A 10,958-nucleotide genomic window follows, 5' to 3' on the forward strand; every position below is an offset into this window, starting at 1 on the left:
AATATTCTTCAATATTGAAGAATATTCTTCAATATTGAAGAATATTCTTCAATATAGTATAATATTCTTCGATATTGAAGAATATTCTTCAATATTGAATCTTCAATATAGAAGAATATTCTTCAATATTGAAGAATATTGAATCTTCAATATTGAAGAATATTCTTCTATATTGAAGATTCATTATTCTTCAATATAGAAGAATATTCTTCAATATTGAAGAATATTCTTCAATATAGAATAATATTCTTCAATATAGAATAATATTCTTCAATATTGAAGAATATTCTTCAATATTGAAGAATATTCTTCAATATAGAAGAATATTCTTCAATATAGAAGAATATTCTTCAATATTGAAGAATATTCTTCAATATTGAAGAATATTCTTCAATATTGAAGAATATTCTTCAATATTGAAGAATATTCTTCAATATTGAAGAATATTCTTCAATATTGAAGAATATTCTTCAATATTGAAGAATATTCTTCAATATTGAAGAATATTCTTCAATATTGAAGAATATTCTTCAATATTGAAGAATATTCTTCAATATTGAAGAATATTCTTCAATATAGAAGAATAATATTATTCTATATTGAAGAATATTCTTCTATATTGAAGAATATTCTTCTATATTGAAGAATATTCTTCAATATTGAAGAATATTCTTCAATATTGAAGAATATTCTTCAATATAGAAGAATATTCTTCAATATAGAATAATATTCTTCAATATTGAAGAATATTCTTCAATATTGAAGAATATTCTTCAATATAGAAGAATATTCTTCAATATTGAAGAATATTCTTCAATATAGAATAATATTCTTCAATATTGAATAATATTATTCTATATTGAAGAATATTCTTCAATATTGAAGAATATTCTTCTATATTGAAGAATATTCTTAAATATTTAAGAATATTCTTCAATATAGAAGAATATTCTTCAATATAGAAGAATATTCTTCAATATTGAAGAATATTCTTCAATATAGAATAATATTATTCTATATTGAGGAATATTCTTCAATATTGAAGAATATTGAATCTTTATATTGAAGATTCAATATAGAATAATATAGAATATTCAATATAGAATAATATTCTTCAATATTGAAGAATATTATTCTATATTGAAGAATATTCTTCAATATTGAAGAATATTCTTCAATATTGAAGAATATTATTCTATATTGAAGAATATTCTTCTATATTGAAGAATATTCTTCAATATAGAATAATATTCTTCAATATAGAAGAATATTCTTCAATATTGAAGAATATTCTTCAATATTGAATAATATTCTTCAATATTGAAGAATATTATTCTATATTGAAGAATATTATTCTATATTGAATAATATTCTTCAATATTGAAGAATAATCTTCAATATTGAAGAATATTATTCTTCAATATTGAAGAATATTATTCTTCAATATTGAAGAATATTCTTCAATATTGAAGAATATTCTTCTATATTGAAGAATATTCTTCTATATTGAAGAATATTCTTCAATATTGAAGAATATTCTTCAATATAGAATAATATTCTTCAATATTGAAGAATATTCTTCAATATAGAATAATATTCTTCAATATTGAAGAATATTATTCTATATTGAAGAATATTATTCTATATTGAATAATATTCTTCAATATTGAAGAATATTCTTCAATATTGAAGAATATTCTTCAATATTGAAGAATATTCTTCAATATAGAAGAATATTCTTCAATATTGAAGAATATTATTCTATATTGAAGAATATTCTTCAATATTGAAGAATATTCTTCAATATTGAAGAATATTATTCAATATAGATTAATATTCTTCAATATTGAAGAATATTCTTCTATATTGAAGAATATTCTTCTATATTGAAGAATATTCTTCAATATAGAATAATATTCTTCAATATTGAAGAATATTGACTCTTCAATATAGAAGAATATTCTTCAATATTGAATCTTCAATATAGAAGAATATTCTTCTATATAGAATAATATTCTTCAATATTGAAGAATATTATTCTATATTGAAGAATATTCTTCTATATTGAAGAATATTCTTCAATATTGAAGAATATTCTTCAATATTGAAGAATATTCTTCAATATTGAAGAATATTCTTCAATATTGAAGAATATTCTTCAATATTGAAGAATATTCTTCAATATTGAAGAATATTCTTCTATATTGAAGAATATTCTTCTATATTGAAGAATATTCTTCTATATTGAATAATATTCTTCAATATTGAAGAATATTCTTCTATATTGAAGAATCAATATTCTTCAATATTGAAGAATATTCTTCTATATTGAAGATTCAATATTGAAGAATATTCTTCTATATTGAAGATTCAATATTCTTCAATATTGAAGAATATTGAATCTTCAATATTGAAGAATATTATTCTATATTGAAGAATATTCTTCAATATTGAAGAATATTCTTCAATATTGAAGAATATTCTTCAATATTGAAGAATATTCTTCTATATTGAAGAATATTCTTCAATATAGAAGAATATTCTTCAATATAGAAGAATATTCTTCAATATTGAAGAATATTCTTCAATATTGAAGAATATTCTTCAATATTGAAGAATATTCTTCAATATTGAAGAATATTCTTCAATATAGAATAATATTCTTCAATATTGAAGAATATTCTTCTATATTGAAGAATATTCTTCAATATTGAAGATTCAATATTCTTCAATATTGAAGAATATTGAATCTTCAATATTGAAGAATATTATTCTATATTGAAGAATATTCTTCAATATTGAAGAATATTATTCTATATTGAAGAATATTCTTCAATATTGAAGATTCAATATTCTTCAATATTGAAGAATATTCTTCAATATTGAAGAATATTCTTCAATATTGAAGAATATTCTTCAATATAGAATAATATTCTTCAATATTGAAGAATATTCTTCAATATTGAAGATTCAATATTCTTCAATATTGAAGAATATTCTTCAATATTGAAGAATATTATTCAATATAGAATAATATTCTTCAATATTGAAGATTATTCTTCAATATAGAATAATATTCTTCAATATTGAAGAATATTCTTCAATATAGAAGAATATTCTTCAATATTGAAGAATATTCTTCAATATTGAAGAATATTCTTCAATATTGAAGAATATTCTTCAATATAGAAGAATATTCTTCTATATTGAAGAATATTCTTCAATATAGAATAATATTCTTCAATATAGAATAATATTCTTCAATATTGAAGAATATTCTTCAATATTGAAGATTATTCTTCAATATTGAAGAATATTCTTCAATATTGAAGAATATTATTCTATATTGAAGAATATTCTTCAATATAGAATAATATTCTTCAATATTGAAGAATATTGAATCTTCAATATTGAAGAATATTATTCTATATTGAAGATTATTCTTCTATATTGAAGAATATTCTTCAATATTGAAGAATATTCTTCAACATTGAAGAATATTCTTCAATATTGAAGAATATTATTCTATATTGAAGAATATTATTCTATATAGAATAATATTCTTCAATATTGAAGAATATTCTATAATATATTGAAGATTCTTTTTTAATATTATTGAGGAATATGTCACTTTTTATTTTATTCAATATAACAGAAATAAAGTAATATAAAAACGTATAGTATATATATGTACATTAACTTCAACGACTATAAAAACTACTTATTGGGTTTGTCCAAATTTATTACAATATGTACTCTCATGGAAAACACAACTATATGAAATATAAACTCTGACACCTAATAACAATATTGATTGAACATTTCACTATGGCGTTCATGATTTGACCATTCACATCATAATAATTAATAAAATACTGGTTTATAATCATAACTGCAAATAATGTCATCTAATACTATTTTCAATATCTTACAATTTCAATACTATTATTTTTTTTTTATTCAGCCAATACAATTTATCCCGGTATTGGTGTAATCAATTTTAATATTCACATTATAGAGAAAGTGAATACATTCAACTATATGTATGTTAATACAGTGATTTACAACATAATTATTCTCACTATGAATACTCTTCTATATCAATACTTTCACTCAAACTCAATATTTCAATTAGTGATTCTAAATTACAACATTTCTTACATAAACCATGATATATTTATATATTATTTGACACCTCCGTTATTTACATACCTCTACAACTAAACTGTCAATGTACATTTACAGTTCTATTTTATATTCACACATTTCTTACTCTACAATATATCCATTCTTGGCCTCAACCTCACGCAAACACTTACAGATAATCTTTACGTTCTTGCTTGTTTAGGCTTTGCACATCTCACATTTCCACCATACCAAACATCTTATTTACTACGGCAAACTCATTCCTTTTCTTCATTTTATTCTTCGTGCACCCTTCAAACGTCCACGTACAACAATGCCAATCTCTTCCTCAATGTTATTTACCAACAACCACCTTAAATACTCATTTACACATATTTCGGTCATAACTTTTACATACATTATTAAATCATGTCACTTTCACAACATGCCGGACGCAAAACCCATCAACACTTAAATTTCTCTCAAAATAACATTTCAGCTACCTACAGCACTGTCAACATATGGTACAAAGCCACTCAACACTGACCTAAAAAACATCCGACGACCAAGACACACCAGTGTCAAAGAATAACATTATGGTCATCCCCTTGAGTACAAGGATTGCAGGACGTGAATATAGTCACAAACAGGGACCAACAACAACCTGATTCACAGTCAAACTCAGCCCAAAACTTAGTATTAAACAACTTGAAGCCATGATCTGTGGCCAAACATGAAACGGCATCAACAAAAAATTGAAGCCACCCGTGAAGGAGAGCCCATTCATCACCCTCACACCAAACACTTATATCATAAACAAACACCAGAAAACATGCCACAAGGAAGGGAGGAAAGGACACCATTGAGGCAAACCACACAAACTACTCAGGACACAAATAGTAGTACTCACAACAATACCTTGGGGCACATCTTCACACTGCAGAAAACAGGCAGACACAGTGGCACCAAGCCGGACTCGAAAGATACGACGAGACAAAACTTTCAACGAACACAGGGATATTACCACAAACCCCATACGCAATATGCTGTCTCAAAGTCCTCTCATAAGCATTTTCAACGTCGACAACAACAACCCAGCTCTTCGCAGCAAAACAACTACGAATATACACCTCAAAGTTCACCAGGACATCACTCGTGCTGCACCACTTGCAAAACCTATTTTCACGCGGAGATATACGTGGTGATGCTGTTCAAACAACAACATCACACAGACATTTAACATACGCTCAAACACCTTACAAACTACTCCTGAGGCCAATAGCGCGGAACTCATTTGGGAACGTACACAGACACCCGGGTCTCCAAATACAGAGTACAACGGCATACAAGCCTCAAAAAACCAACACTATTACAACACCTCGTTATGCACATTCAAGAAATAACGATACGTGCACGGAGCCACATGGCAAACCATCTCAATTAACGTCATCACAGCCCGCTGCCCTACATCCGCAGACGGCCGGGGCGCACACATTTTCAAAAATAGGCAACGCGGACAAAACTGTGGAAATCTAAAGGATAACATTAAACAACACACTTACGAACGAGTCACCAACATGACAACCACGCATAAAAGTGCGAACACTTCCGTGTGCCCTGGAAGGAACAGCGAGGGATACACCTGAGGGCAGCGTTGAAGACACTCAAACGACGAGGCCGCGAGGAACACGCACAGACCAGACTGCCACCTACGGAACGAAACAGGAGTGCCCAAACAAAAACGAAACGAGGATGGCCAAATCATCACTGTTATCCAGGTCATCAAAAACCTACCACGTCAATTCTAACTACACGCACGACCAGCAGACACAAATATCCACACAGCAAAGGGTGCGAGTCCAACAGTCCACACGACTGCCCTCACCACAATTCACAACAGATAAACGAAGCGACGACGAACGGGTCAAAAACAACGTCTCGGGGTCTTTGTCACAACACCCGACACCGTTCATTTATACAAAATATAAGCACCCCCTCTGGCAAGGCGTCCAGGACGTCCTTAACATCAGTAAGGGAAACGGGGACATTTCCAGGGAGACAAATGCAACAGACTGTATACCATTTACCAACACAACACAACACTGCCATTAGAACAATGGATAGGGGACGAAACAAGTACGGGGACGAACGAAATAACAGCAGTACAGTTATGGGACAAACCAAAAGCTGGGGGGGGGAGGGGGTGAAACTATTAAAAGCAAAAGGGCCATGACAAAATTGGTAAAGGCAGCAGCAGGAGCATAAGGCTGTAAAAGGACAGAGGACTGACCTACACACCATCACACTCCGGCACCTGCCCACCAAGCCCCCTCACGGCGACAACCAGCCACACACTGAAAGGCTTTCACAACAAACACATTTTGGCCCATCTATCATGGGAACACTGTTTCAGGACATACTACTTAACGCCACAAATACATTCTTCTCGCTCACTACGACTACATTATCATCTCAACATTAAATGCAACTCTGTAACACACTCCGCTTCCACCTAACAAATGAGATTTAAACTATTCAATTTCACATTCATCTTTACTAGTGTACACATTATTCATTCAGGAACAAAATTCTCTAATGTATCTTCATATCTTCGCCAATCAACTCCTTTCAGTTCTTGACGGTGTGGGTCGCGTGATCCTTGTCTTCAACACTTCTTGCACATCAGCCTCTGCTTCCCTTGTACGTCAAAGTCCGCTGGGTACGATCTCCTCTACCAATAAACCATGATCTCCACAATCTATAAAACACAACTTTCGTTTTTATTTGGTTATTAATCTATCATTCCTCAACCTATCCATTAAAATACATCATTTAGATTTCAATTATATATATTCTACAAATACCACACCTTAACCTTGTTTTCTTTTATACACTAAAGGATCAACCACTTTCACGTCTGCTTTACATTTGATATAAATTTTCACTTCATATTTAACTAACTTTTCCCATGTTACATTTTTATACCTAGTTTCTTCCATACACTCCATATTTCATATATTATTTATTTGATGATTACCTACAACTAAGTATTCATTTATGATTCCCAATTTGTCCTTTATTTTGGCCACAACTATTCACTTACCATTCCTTCATCACACATCTACTGTCCTGTATGAGGACACTCACGACGCGCCTTTAACCAAGCCCCCCCCCCCTCCAATTTTATAAATATTTTAAACTTAAATCCATACTGAACTTTAATAACTCAACAAACTCAATATCTAATCATCTAACTATATGCTCAACAACTCTGCACTACCATAAACATTTACAACAAAATATTACATTCTTTCGTACCTTGTATGGAACACGTCAACTTCCACCTTCAACACTTGCAGGTCTCTCTCCCTAAACTACCTACACACCATGTTCTCCACGTCTCGGGTACTCAACCCTCGCACCTGCGAAACGACATTATAAGATAACATTGTTCATAATGGTGAATACAAACACTCCTTATCACCATTATTATATCTAATACACGCACATTTCTATAAACTACACAGGCGCTAACCATACCATAATGCAGACCAACGCCTGAACGAAACTATCCAATGGCACATCGTTATCAAACTAACATCCCCCTCCACCTACCTGACACGATGTCTGCCTCTTCCCAGCTAACCATATCCTGTCAGACAACTGTGTAAGCGCCTCTTCACCTGTATCTCACCATCTATGCATCTCTAGAGCAATACCGTCTACCATTCACATATATACACTCTCCAAGCCTTCAACACTTTTCAACCAGAATATAAATAATAACTGTTCCATCTACTCATTCTGGGTCTCATCACCTATAATGCTCAAACTACACCACATGCGTACAACACGTGGTGATTTAAGTGTTATGTACTACCTAACAATTTTTACGGGGTGGGGGGGGGGGGGGGGGAAGATTTCAAGACATCTTTAAATTAACAGACTCGCCTCAAGGTCACGCCCTATTCCATTACTCTCGACCTTCGCGATGCACACCAGCCGGTGTCGCCAAAAATAGATACTTCATCGTTCGCTTCCGGCAAGGCCAAACCTCTCAAAACACTCACCTCCTAGATATCAATAATATCGATCAACTTATCAGAACAAACATTTCCTATTATGCCCTACAACCATCTATGAACACTCAAATCGAAATTCATTACATTTTCGTCATTGTCAAACCAGTTTCTCTATCATTCTATAGTTCAACCTCTAACAATTTCGATTTTAAATGTTAGTGTTAAAATAAGTTGGTACACATGAGGGGAAAACAATACATAGCAACACATGTTCCACCTCCGACGAGTGCTACTTTCCTATAAATTACCATCAAACCGCAACTTGTTTCGCCACAAATGTCCAACTCCGTTAGTCCACAACCCACACACTTATCTATTGCATGCCGCATATCTACGTCCACCACGCCCTATCTTCATCACCTACATTTATTTACCTAGACATCGAGTGGGTGACACTTCACTACACACGACTGCGTTAGGCCCGGTACACTGGCCTTAGTGGCCACGTTAAGTACTCACTTTAACACCTGTGTAAGGTTGGGTTCAACACTTTACGTCCTTCATTATGAGGCTAACGTTTCCAAGTAACAACAATGTCATTACTTTCTTTAATTGCAGCCAATTCTCCCCCCAACATCCTACACTAAATTACATGTTAACTAATTTCACGTCATCGTTGACAAAATTACGCAATGATTACATCCCCTAAAATAGCACAAACACTAACTGACGATGTTACTTCAACTTCATTAATAACTAATTAAAGTTGACGTTATGAAAGTTATTAATGATTTCAAAATTACCTTCCTGTCACACAACTTGCAAAACATGCTATTTGAATAACTACTGTCCGCCGCATCAACGTGACATTCAAATCCCAACAATTATAAACACGCTCACCTTTACTACAGTGTAAAGTGACCGAACCTACAACCTATCCCCACCAACATTCTATAACACTACTCCAACACTTACTGACAAGTCTTCACGAACACTTCACTTGAAGCGTGTCCCTGTGTTCTTCCAGACAGCCAAGGGGTCCCTGCCAATCTGTCCGGTATTACCTGCAACAAAGCAACAGTTATCTGATGATATCAATTATTCATTCATCCCTATATACCTTTAATTCAAACATGTACTTTCACTACACTATTTTCATGTAGCTGCTCATTTCAAGTGACACTTTTAAACAATGATCAAACCTCCATAGTCAAAGCGTTTTGCAGCTGTTACCTCTGCCATTGACACCCTCTGAGCAGCTAATACTGTTAACCACGTCACTCACTTTAGCCTATCTTAATAAAATATTACCATGCCTATAACTTAAACTAGGTATTCATTAACTACTTGCCTTAAACTCTCACCTCCATATCGGCTAACTCGAGTAGCACATCTGCCAACAACTTCTCCTCGCCACTGACTGACTTCAATCATCGGTCAACCACTGGTTCCATCACAATGGGGGTGTCTCCGCCACATTCCTAACTCACCAGTCGCCTCATTTCACGCGATAGCCTCGTCTTCCAACCATTGACTCGTTCAATAACAATACCACTGAAATAATTCAAAATACAATTCAATACATTTATAAATATATATTACTACTGATTAGCGATCAGGAATAAAATTATCTGCCTATATATATATATATATATATATATATATATATATATATATATATATATATATATATATATATATATATATATATATATATATATATAGCCTCCCCAAAGAGGGTATATATATATATATACGGCAGCAGTAAAATATATATTTTTGACCCTATGTATTGGCGTTTTGCGGGTGTACAATATGAGTGTAAGCTAGGGGATCTGTCAGCCCTAGCGACCCAAAGGGTAACGGGGTACCAGCTCAGAGTAACATCACGCCCTAACACTAACTTGTACACCACAACTATGCCAATACTGGGGCCAAAATAACGTTCCGTCGAGCCTCACCCACCAAGTCGACTCAACAGCCAATCACCTTTCGATTTTTTACTTGACGTCACTTCTCGCAAGCTCTACTCTCATTGGTCGGCTCCAGCTAATTGCATACTCTAGTCATTCATGACAATTATATATTGGAACTCAAATATATACACCTATAAGTATACCCAATGTATGAGAAACATACATATAACAAATCTATGAGAAACAATGTTTCACTTTACACTTAAAAATGATGACTTTGGATTACTTATTATTATTTAAGTATTATTATAATGATTAAATATTACCAATACTTATTCAAGCTACAAGTACAGTACAACAAAGTACAGTATAGTATAGTACAGTACACTTCCGTACGCTAACAGTACATTACACTACTATACATTACAGTACTCTACAATATAGTTCCGTACGCTACAATACAGTACTATACATTACAATAAAGTACACTACCGTACCATACAGAACAGCCAACGGTACACTACTCTACAGTACAATACAGAACAGTACAGTACCGTATAGTACACTACAGTAAAGTGGAGTACAGTACCGTACAGTACCCTACATAACACTACAGGGTACAGTAACCTACACTGCAGTACAGTACCGTACAGTACAGTATACACTACAGTATTGTACAGTACCGTACACTACAGTCAAGGGTACAATACAATACACTACATTAATGTACGCTACAGGGTACACTACAGTCAAATATAATACACTACAGTAAAGTACTCTACACTACAATATACAAGAGTACACTACGATATACTACGCTATACTACTGTACAGGATACATTTCACTACAGTCCAGTGCAATACAGTTCACCACAAAACAGTACAGTACACTACA

The 10,958-nt window shown here is 32.3% G+C and overlaps 1 long non-coding RNA gene across 1 annotated transcript; it reads right to left on the reverse strand.

Annotated features, from left to right (window-relative positions):
* Positions 1–4,874: 4,874 nt before the first annotated feature.
* Positions 4,875–9,803, reverse strand: LOC138359265 (uncharacterized). The gene is made up of 4 exons (XR_011225886.1): positions 9,512–9,803; positions 9,123–9,211; positions 7,444–7,547; positions 4,875–6,883 (listed from the first exon to the last, which is right to left on the reverse strand). It is a non-coding gene; the product is annotated as an uncharacterized lncRNA (long non-coding RNA).
* Positions 9,804–10,958: the final 1,155 nt, after the last annotated feature.

Source organism: Procambarus clarkii, chromosome 90 (genome assembly GCF_040958095.1).
Source record: "Procambarus clarkii isolate CNS0578487 chromosome 90, FALCON_Pclarkii_2.0, whole genome shotgun sequence".
Classification (NCBI taxonomy): Eukaryota; Metazoa; Arthropoda; class Malacostraca; order Decapoda; family Cambaridae; genus Procambarus; species Procambarus clarkii.